General features: G+C 37.8%; 1 pseudogene; it reads left to right on the forward strand.

The window, feature by feature from the left end:
* The first annotated feature begins 2,414 nt into the window (after window positions 1-2,414).
* Window positions 2,415-9,583, forward strand: LOC102817189 (annotated as a pseudogene).
* The last annotated feature ends 452 nt before the right edge of the window (window positions 9,584-10,035 follow it).

Here is a 10,035-nt window from a genome sequence, read left to right on the forward strand (position 1 = left end):
TACTTGTTTTTCATAAAAAGTGAAATTTAAATGATGGTAAAATCCAAGATAGCACCTCATCATTGCCTACTTTACAAGCCAAATATTTCAAATAATACACATCATAGATTATAATGATTATTTCCAGAGCCTGATATTTTTATAATAAATGTACCAAGGCATACCAAAACCCCAGACTGATTGCAACTGCATTAATTCTAATTCATTTTGCCATTATAACATAGAGTAGAACTGTTCCAGAGGGTTTCCAAGGTTGTAAATCTTTATAGAGGTAGACCGTATCTTTCTCCCGCGGGGGTGGGCGAGGGTAGTAGGTTCAAATCTTTGGTCTTTCAATTCGCAGCCCAATGTTTAGTCCTCAGAACTTCAATGAAACTACATATTTACACAAAAACATTTAGTAAAATAGAATTCAAACTACATACTATTTAAAATTTAAGAAATGCTGATATAGAGTCATATTACTCAAAACATCCTATCAAATTGAATTGTTGCACCTTTTGATTGAACTGCACAGAGAAAGGTTCAGTTCCATTGACAGAGTCATGCTTCAGGGCAGCTTTGGAAAGCATCATTTCATAGAAGCAAGTCCTTGTTCCTTGAGAATGGCTGCCATCATTCTGGGCATTCTACTGAAGACCTAGTGCAGGAGAAACTAAGTTCCTAAATGAAGCAGGTGGACAGACCCAAGACTCTCAAAGCCCAGCATGTCCTGATGTCAGAGACAGTGCTATGAATGAATGAATAAGGGATATTTAGTTTCTGAATTATTCACAGATCAGTTTTAATCCAAATTTCTTAACACTTTTAAAATACAATTTTATATATTTATGCTTAAACTGTGTGTACACTTATCATTTGCATTTTAATTTTTCTCTACTGAGAAATCATAGGGATGCATTATTTGGCTGAAAGGAACTCTAAACACACAGGGTTTTGGTGAATTTAAGGTGCCAAATTAGCTTTAAAGATAACTTACATTATGGCTTAATTTCAAGCTTTTATTGAAGTCCAACCATGTTGGCTGCCATTCAATAGGCTAGAAAAATCTGACCGATAATGAATATCACAAATGAAGGAAACCTTGCCAGCTAAAGGGAAACATGATGGTTAGGTTTATGTACATAGGATCTAAATACCCTGTTCAGCTTCCCTTTGTGTTAGTTATTGAAGTTACACCAATCTGTGGCAACCCCCTGTAAAAAGGAACAGATCATTGTGATCCATAGGGTTTCCATTGTCTCATTTTCAGAAGTAGATTGCCAGACCTTTCTTCTTAGTCTGTTTTAATCTGCTCACTTTGTTGAAACCTTTTCAGCATCACAGCAACATCAAAACTCCACTGACAGACAAGAAGAGACTGAATTTGAAAGTGTTTTGTCCTAGGTAGTATTTCTACATTATCAATAACAATCTTAATTTGAAAAAACCAGAAGAGGACCATATAGAATAGCTAAAGTACCAGTGTGCTACTTGGAAAATGTGCCCACTCTGGAAAGAAAAATACCTGTGGGAGCAGGACTTGGCAAGAACAAGCTGCCTTTAAAATAAATTTTAAGAAAACAACAATATGTGCCCCATTCTCCAGGCAGAGGCCATTTGCTGTTTGGCTTCAAGGTTTGAGAGGTGGAGTAGGGTCTGGATTTCAGCCCTCATTTGTATCCTTTAACTGAAGACATCATTCTGTACAAAACGATACAATTTGACACAATGAAGAAACTTCCACACTACAAGACACTATGAGGAACCAAATGAAGATATTTTGTTTAGAAAATAATGTTGTCATTGTTTTCTAAAAAACATGTCTTTCTCCTAAATTATCTACTGCTGCCTAACAAAAGACCCCAAATCTCAAAAGACGTAAAACAGCTAACATTCATTATTCCACATTTTCCATGGCACAGGAATCCTGGTATGAATTAACTCTGGCTCAGGTTCTCTTACAGGTTGTAATCAACGTATGGGTAAGGGCTGTACTTGTCTCAGTGCTTGACTGAGAAAGAGTCCACTTGCATAGCTGTTCCCAGGCCTCAGGTCTTTCTTTGTTGGTAGTTAATCAGAAACATCAAGTTCTTGGCATGTAGGCCTTGACATAAAGCTACTCATAAGACAGAGAGAGAAAGGTGGGGGTTCGGGGGTGGGGGAATAGATGGCAAGACAGAGAGAGAGAGATTATATTTTTTGTAATCTATTCACAAATTACATTTCACCATTTTTATTAATAATTTCACATAGATCACTATAGAGTCAGTCACATGCAGTTATAAGAAATAATGCAGAGATCCTATAGACCTTTTATCCAGTTTTCCTCAATAGTATCATCTTGTAAAACTATAGTATAACGTATAGGATATTGACATTGATCTAAACCATCTATATTATTCAGATTTATCCAGTTTTAATTATTTGTATGTATGCATTTACTTACAATTTTTTTATTTTCAGCTAAAGTTATGTTAGCAACCATATTTAGTGGGAAAACACTCAAAAAATTGAGATATATTTTCTTCCACATGTCAAATTCCAATGGCTTAATGATATTTAGCAAGTTTGACCAGTTTCTGAAAGAAGTTCTGAAGCTCCCAACAGCTGTCTTAGAAGGACCTTCTTTTGGTTACACAGAGCACTCATTCTGCACCTGTTTTCCATGACAGGAAAAAATCATTTTGAATACATTTCTAAACATAATGATGGCCAATCCTTCACCCCAGCACCTTGTCTGACTATCTCTCATGCACAGGTTTGCCCATATTGAGAATGTCTTCATCCTGTGGAGTGTTCCTACTACCAGTGTGAGAGTCTGATGGACTTAGGGCACTGATGTCAGCAAAGCCACAACTAGCAGCTCTGTCAGAACTGCTTTTGACGTGGCCATGCCAGCAGCTCTCACAGCACCCAGCATCAGATGGAGTATTCATCTTCTGAATGTTTTCCTACTGAGCCATGCAATTAGTAAATATTTGGGGTGAGTTCCCACCAGAGAACCCCTGCATCCTGTTTTTCCTGAGAAACCACTTGGCCTTGCACATGTAATTTCTCCATGACCTCCAAACTAATATGAATGACACCGTGGTTAGCCACATGTCCTCTGGAGTGCCCAGGCCCATCAAGAGGTTACAGTAGAGCCAAAATTTATCCAGTCACTCGACCAATGAACATGCACTAATAGCCTCCTGTGTGGTCCATCTGGAATACTGGTCACATGTCCTGCATATTCCTACCCAAAAGGATAAGAAGCATCACTTTACAACTTGCTATGTGGCCTGCCTGGCTGTAGAGGCAGAAAACATGACCCATCTTCACACCGATATTAGCTTTAACTTCGATGACAACAAACAACAAGACAACTTATTGCAGAACTGGAAAACAAAAACAGAGAGCTGCCTCAGGAGACCCAGCCTCTGCGTCTGGAGAATGAGCAAGCATCCTAACCTACACCTGAGAAGGCCCTGCAGAATTCCACATTGCTGACAGAGCTGCGGCTGCTGAGACAAAAGGAAGAATGAACTGGAGCTGAGAATGCCAGTACTACAGGAAAGCAGGGGGAAGGTGATGGTTCAACCGGCAGGTCTAATGAACTTACTGAAGGCTCAAACTACAGAATCGCCGCACAGGTCATCCATTCAAGTAGGTGATCACACAATGGCCATGCCTGTCTGTTCCACATCCACTGGCTCTATCCCCATCCACTGCTTCCAGAACACCTTGAAAGGGGTTGGGGAAGATGTGCAAGAGGCCCTTCTCACAAGGTACAAGGGGAAACCTCAATGATTCCAACACCGCGACATCCCTGGAAAGGAGCTCCAGTCTGCAAAGGCAGGGTCAGAGGAAGAAGAGAAGATGCAAAATGAGAAACACAGAGATTGACAGAGGAGTCATCTGTAAGAAGACTCTTGGGCACCAAGGAAATGGAGCAAGCTGGCCCAGACATGATGAAGGCAAGGTCTCCCCAGAGGTGCATTCCCAACCATCTTTCTACTGCATACCTAGACCAGGTTTGCCAGCTGTCCGATGTCACTCTACCTAGCTCCACTTCCAGAAAGAGGGGAGCCAAGGCTAGTGGGAAGCAAGGAGGATCTGCCAGAGGCCACAGCTGGTAGGCCTTCCCCTCATCTTCCACTCCCCTTAGGGCATGCTGTGTTGTCTCCCACAGGGAATTTACCAGGATATTGAAAAGAGAACATGAAAAAGTAAAACAAACAAACAAAAATATTATGAAAATGGCAAAAAAATATTATATTTTGGGATTGACTTTTGACACAAGTTGTTGGGTATAACAAGGGTTCTTTTTGTGTGCTTTAGTGTTTCTTTCATTCATGGTGCGTACAAGCATAAGTAGACAAGCATTACTACAAAATTATAGAAATCTGAATTAAACAAAAATATTTTAAAGTGAGTTATTGTTTCTCAGTGTATCTTCCATCTAGGTCTGTATACTTCAGAAGACCTATTTCCATTTCTCTAACTCTCCCCTAAAGAATTCTGTGCTCTTAAATTTACATCACAGCAAAATGGCACTTCTGATATCCTTGAGGAAGCCAACTTGTGTTCCTTTTCAATGTTGTTTGTATTTTGGGAATAAATAGAAGTCAGATGGGGCAAGATGGATGGGGTAAGATTTCCCAACACAATTCTTACAGGACAGCCATTCCTACCCTTGAAGAATAAGCAGGTGCAATGTCATGATGGGGAAAAAATAATTCCTTGGTGCATCTTTCCTGATCTTTTCCCCACCATGCAGTTTTCAAATTTTTTTCTTAAAATGTCATAACAAGACTTCATGATTGCCCTGTGTCTTCCAAATAAATCTAACAAGATTATACTTTTGGAATACAAAAAAACCAGTCTCCATGACATTCAGAACTTAAACTCTCTGCCTTGAATTTCACTGGCCTACCAGAATCCCTCAGAAGGTGATGTTTGAGATGTTGAGTCAGCTTGACTGGGCCAGAATTCTCAGTGGTTTAGCAGTTAAGATGTTGTCATGCTACATGATAAGATCTAATGTAATGTAACCACTTCTATGATAAGACCTGCTGAGAACAGCCAATCAATTGAAAATAAGTACCCTTAGGGGTGTGGTCTGTCTCTAATATGTTGAACACTCTGACAAAGCTTGCTGGATTTCTACTGGTTCTTCATTCAACCTCCAGTTCTTTAGAATTGAGCTAGTGGCCTCTTTTATTGTCTTCCTATCCTGAGAGTCTTCATTCTGCCATCTTACCTGCCTAACATGACTGCTTTCTGTCTGATCTGTTCATCTGACTCATGGCTGGGGACTTGCCAATCTCTACAATTATATGAGTCATTTCCATGATATAAACATCTCTTCACATATACTTATAGAAGCTTCATTGGTTTTGCTTCATTAGAGAACCCAGCCTAAGCAACACTGTATTGATTGGATCTTTTTTAATGAAGGCACCCAAATGAGACTCGTTGTTGTTGTTGTTAAGTACCATCAAGTCGGTACTGACTCATAGCGACCCTATGCACAACAGAATGAAACACTGACCAATTCTGGGCTAACCTCACAATTGTTTCTACACTTGAGCCCATTGATGCTCACTTTGCCAATCCATCTTGCAGGGGACTTCCTCTTTTTATCTACCTTACCAAACATGATATCCTTCTCCAGTGACTGGTTCCTCTTGACAATATGTCAGAGGTATGAGAGACCAAGGCTGGCCATCCTGGATTCCAAGAAGCATTCTGGCTGCACTTCATTCAATACAAATCTGTTTGTTTGTTTGGCAGTCCATGATACTTTCAATATTCCCCTCCAACACCACAACTCAAATGCATCAATTCTTCTATAGTCTTCCCTATTCACTGTCCAACTTTTGCATGCATATGAAGTTATTGAAAATACCATGGCTTGAGTCAGGTGCACCTTAGTCCTCAAACTGATATCTTTTCATTGAACACTCTAAAAAGGTCTTGTGCAGCAGATTTGCTTAATGCAAAAAGTTGTTTGATTTCTTGACTACTGCTTCCATGAGTGTTGATGGTTGATCCAAGAAAAATGAAGTCTTTGACAACTTCAATCTTTTCTCTATTGATAAGAAAGTTATTTATTGGCCCAGTGGTGAGGATTGTTGTTTTCTTTACATTGAGATGCAATCCATACTGAAGGTTGTGGTCTTTGATCTTCATCCCTTAGTATTTTAAGTCCTCTTCACTTTCAGCAAGCAAGGTTGTATCATGTGCATATTGCAGGCTGTTAATGAGTCTTCCTCCATTCCTGATGCCATTTTTGTTTATCTTCATATAACACAGTTTCTCAAATCATTTGCTCAGCATACAGCCTGAATAAGTATGGTGAAAGAATGTAACCTTGTCACACACTTTTCTTAATTTTAAACAATTTGGTGTTCCCGTGTTCTGTTTGAACAACTGCCTCTTGATCTATGTACAGTTTCCCCATGAGCACAATTAAGTGTTCCAGAATAATCATACTTCTCAATGCTGTCAATAGTGTGTCATGATCCACACAACTGATAGCCTTTGCATAGTCAATAAAGCACAGGTAAACATCTTTTTGGTATTCTCTGCTTTCAGCCAAGATCCATCAGACATCAGCATGGATATCCCTCATTCCACACCCTCTTCTAAATCTGGCTTGAACCTCTGGAAGTTCTCTGTCAATGTATGGTTGCAGCTGTTTCTGTCTTACCTTTAGTAAAATTTTACTCACATGGGATATTAAAAATATTGTCCAATGATTTTTGCATTCCATTGGGTCACCTCTCTTTGGAATGGGCCAACTCTCTTTGGAGTTGGCCAGGTAGTTGCCTTACAAATTTCTTGGCATAAATGAGTGAGTGCCTCCAGTGCCACCTCACTTTGTTGAAAGATTTTAGTTTGTAGTCTATCATGTCCTGGTGCCTTGTTCTTTGACAATGCCTTCAATGCACCTTGGACTTCCTCCTTCAGGATCATTGACTCTTGATCATATGTTATCTCTTGAAATGGTTGGTACAGTGACACTGCATATTCCTTCCATCTTCTTTTGATGCTTTCTGCATCATTCAATAATTTGCCCAAAGAATCCTCCAATAATTCAAGTTGAAGCTTGAATTTTTTCTTCAGTTCCCTCAGCTTGAGACATGCTGAGTGAGTTCTTCCCTTTTGGCTTTTTAACTCCAGGTCTTTGCACATTTTGAATGAGTCTAAGTTAAATGTGTTATGGCGAGAGCTTGTCTAAAGCCATCCACTGAGAGTAGAGACAAGTTTAAACACCTTTTTTTAGAGCAGACCACATATACATATATTGGAACATTAGTAGCAAAACTTTCTTTACTTACTTCATATTCACTCCCAAGACACCATATTTTTTTCACCTAAAAACGATTATTAGTTTCAGAGATTGGGCTAATTCTTTGACTAAAGATGGCCACTAAGTGAATCACCCTTGAGGAAAAAAAAAAAATTGTTGTGTGCAAAGACATCTGACATCACCACTATGTTTTCTGTTAATTGTTGTTCTTATGTACTGTCCAGTCAGTTCTAATTCTTAATCATACCATTTAGGGTTTCCGAGGAGTGGCTGTTGTGTTTGAACTGCTGACCTTATAGTTCAAACTAACCTGACAGCCTAGCACTTTTTCCTAGAGTGCCACACCAGGACTCCAGTTAATTAGCAATTTTTATATACCTCTTATTATAAAAAGGGATGGCCAAAAATACCTCTCAGGGTAATCTCAAAACATGCCCTCTCTTTGCAATCAACTCTTATAGCTCACTTTAAATGATATCACCACAATTTATCAACTACGTTTACATCATGTAAGGTCTTGAATGAATGTGCTTTTTTTAAAATCCAGAATACAACTGTGCATTGGACTAATTGATTCTTGTCTTGTCAACCTCTCATATGAGTTTGTAGAACTTACATGGAAAAAAAAAAGAGCAGAATGAATTATGATGCTGTGTGCAGGGTATATTGCTGGAGATTTCAAAGATAATAAGAAAAATATTACTACCTCCCATCTCTTAGAGAAAACTGTCCCTTTTATAACTGGCATAAAGCATCCAAGCATACCATGGATGCTTTACTGACATTCTCCCAGCTAATCGACTTTGACTTCAAAGTTTTCTTGTTGTTAGCATCAACTACATTATCTTGATAACTTTCATTTCCTTTTCCAAAACATCTTAAGTTAAAATAGGAAGTAATTTTCCATCCACATGACTAGACCAATACAGACAAGATAGGCGTTCAATAAAGCCATTATTGTTTTTGTAATAAGATTAAATCCATTTTTGATTGAAGTACACAAGGCACTTCTTATCAAATCATATTAGGCCCTTGGCAATTGCCACCATTTTAAGGAAAGGGCTATTATTGAAGGCTATTTTCCCATATTACAAATACTATACTTTGATGAATCCTAAGTAGTGCAAAAGATCTCTATGGATGTCTTCAAGAAATGAAATCATTTTTCTTGTAGTAGGATGTGTGGATGTCACTTTTCCTGGAAGTTTTATACAGTGTTGTTAACTTTCAATGTGAAATATTCATAAACTAAACTTTCACTAATTCTAATAATATCCTAAGTATCAGGTGTCACCTCCCTAACAGTCCCCCATTAGTCAGACTTTACTTTTTTTCTTCAAGCATTCTGTGTTTTATGGAATCTAGATATTTTCTCCATAGTCAAACAATGTTTAATATTTGTTATTAACAGTTAAATGACATAATATAAACTCCTTGTAAATTAATCATGTGCTTTTCATCTATTAGTTTCTAAAAATATAATCATTTTATTTTAAAATTGTTAGTCATTATATTTGTATCATCTGGTATATGAGAAATATAACCAGTGATCCAAAAACCTGGAGCTATGTCAATAGTATTATGATTTTAATTTGATAGTAATGCATTAAAGGAACATAAAACCAAAAAAACAACAACAACAACAACAACAACACCTCATTCTTATTTCTGGGGAAAATTTATTGTTGCTGTTGTTAAGTGCTGCTGAGTTAGTTTCAACTCAAAGCAACCCTGTGTAGGGTTTCTGAGCACTGCTGGTGGGTTTAAACTGTGGGACCTTTAAATTAGCATTCTAGTACTTATCTTACAACAAAAATCCTTAATTACCTATTAGTTGTAATTTGCATATGGATTCAAATTTGTCCAAGGCAACAATGCTTTCTAATTTTAAAAGAAAAGATCTTGAAAACTTGCTATGATTCATATTTTTATTGGTCAAATGTGAACTTGTTCTGTATGTTGTTGTTGAGTGCTGTTGAGTCAGTTTTGACTTATAGCAACTCTGTATAGGGTTTCCAAGGAGCAGTTGGTTGGTTTGAACCATCAACCTTGTGGCTAGCAGTCCAGTGCTTATCCTACAGCATCACACCAAGACTCTTACATACCATAAGTAATATATTTGAACTGACAAATGTTGCATATTAAACTTTTAATGTCTTTATTTTATTAATTAGAGTTTTAGCAAGAAATTTATTAGAGTACCAGTTTGTGAGAATTTCTATATGTGGAACTGAAAAACATCTTGAATTTTTGGCTCAAGTTGAGAGTCCAGAGTTTTCTGACTGGTCTTGCACTGTTCTGTAATATTGTACAAACAACCTTGGAGGGTTCTGTTCTACACCACCACAATAAAGAGAAAGTCACAATAAAGTTAGCCAGACAAATTTTTTGGTTTCTCAGAGCATACAAAAGTTATGTTTATACTATGCTGCAATTGATTCAATGTCTAATTGTTGTTGTTGTTGGCCCTCAAGTTGTTTCCCACTCATAGTGACCCTCTATAGGGTTTCTGAGGAGCAGCTAGTAGGTTTGAACTGCCAACTTTGTGGATCGCAATCCAGTGTTGATACACAGCTCCACATCAGAATCCAAATGTGTTTTAGCATTATGAAAAAAATTGAAATGTGAGAATTACCAAAATGTGACAGAGACACAAAATGAACAAAGGTCATTGGAAAAATGGCATCTATAGACTTGCATGATACAGGGTTCAACACATTTTTAACTTGCAGAAATAACACAAATACATGCAAAGC

This window comes from Chrysochloris asiatica, unplaced genomic scaffold, assembly GCF_000296735.1.
Source record: "Chrysochloris asiatica unplaced genomic scaffold, ChrAsi1.0 scaffold00012, whole genome shotgun sequence".
Classification (NCBI taxonomy): domain Eukaryota; kingdom Metazoa; phylum Chordata; class Mammalia; order Afrosoricida; family Chrysochloridae; genus Chrysochloris; species Chrysochloris asiatica.